The 1,000-nt window shown below is 50.2% G+C and overlaps 1 protein-coding gene across 4 annotated transcripts in view; it reads left to right on the forward strand.

Annotated features, from left to right (window-relative positions):
• The first annotated feature begins 66 nt into the window (after positions 1 to 66).
• LOC109526314 (band 4.1-like protein 3) overlaps positions 67 to 1,000 on the forward strand; it is a 16,149-nt gene continuing 15,215 nt past the window's right edge. For 2 of the 4 annotated variants that reach the window (XR_002170308.1, XM_019887536.1), the window contains exon 1: positions 67 to 280. The gene's annotated coding sequence lies outside the window, so the exon portion shown is untranslated. The remainder of the gene's footprint in view (positions 281 to 1,000) is intronic. The other 2 variants (XR_002170309.1, XM_019887537.1) reach the window with 2 other exon arrangements.

Here is a 1,000-nt window from a genome sequence, read left to right on the forward strand (position 1 = left end):
AGTGAGCCGAGCCAAAAGAACCGGCTCTCTAAAAAGAGCCGGAATTCCCATCACTACACTCCTGGCCCCGAAGCTTGAAGTCAGACACGCCCAAAAAGCGGGAATCTCTTCATTTGATTTGGGACCAACCTCGACCTGTCCGAAGCGGTTGAGCCACCCCCGCCCGTCCTGTACGTCATGACGTCAACGCGTCAGACAAATGACGTCGGAAGGGAAAGGCGGGGGCACTCGCCAGCGACCGCGACGAAGACGGCGAGTTAAGCGGACGCCGGCGGCTTAGGTAAGGACGCTTTCACGTTCCATTCGATGGGCAATATTGCATGTTGAAGACGCGCGCGAGAGCTGGCCGCTGTGATGTTTGCTCGTAATTCCTCAAGCGAATGAAGACTTTGACCGACCCCCCCACTTGCTTCATCATGCTGCAGCTGTGCGCCTGCGTTTGCGGTGCAGTGCAGTGCCGGGCCGGGCTGTTTGCTGCTGCAGGATGGAAGCGGCCGTCATGCAATCGTTTGCTTTCAAAGTCAATGCATGATTCAAAAGAGAAGACTTTCAGATTCACAATTTGAGAACACGCTACAACCTTACGCAGATTACTGTTTCTTTTTCAATGAAAGTTTTTCAAATGAATTGAAGACAAACTTACATTCTTTATTCTAGACGTGCTTTGTGCATGGCAGCAAGCAGGTGTTTGAAAACGTAGCGGACGGCATCGTCAAACGGAGCGAGCAATTCGTCACACTTGAGATTGGGCAACCATTTATAAAAATCAAAAGCCCAAGGAGGCGGACCTGTTTGGAAAAAAAAAAGTGAAATTCAGCAAATGTCGACATAGGATACACAAGTGAGCACGACGTTTCAGTCGCCTATTTGATGAACTTCAATGCCCTGATTTTTGCTTGTCAAAAAAAGAATCATGTCAATGTTTAGGATTGCAGCAACCATTTGAGGGTGTACGCTGCCCACCGCGCAAAGACATCAGGGATAGGCTGCAGCCCCCCCC

The sequence above is a fragment of the Hippocampus comes genome, unplaced genomic scaffold (assembly GCF_001891065.2).
Source record: "Hippocampus comes isolate QL1 unplaced genomic scaffold, H_comes_QL1_v1.1 scaffold393, whole genome shotgun sequence".
Lineage (NCBI taxonomy): Eukaryota > Metazoa > Chordata > Actinopteri > Syngnathiformes > Syngnathidae > Hippocampus > Hippocampus comes.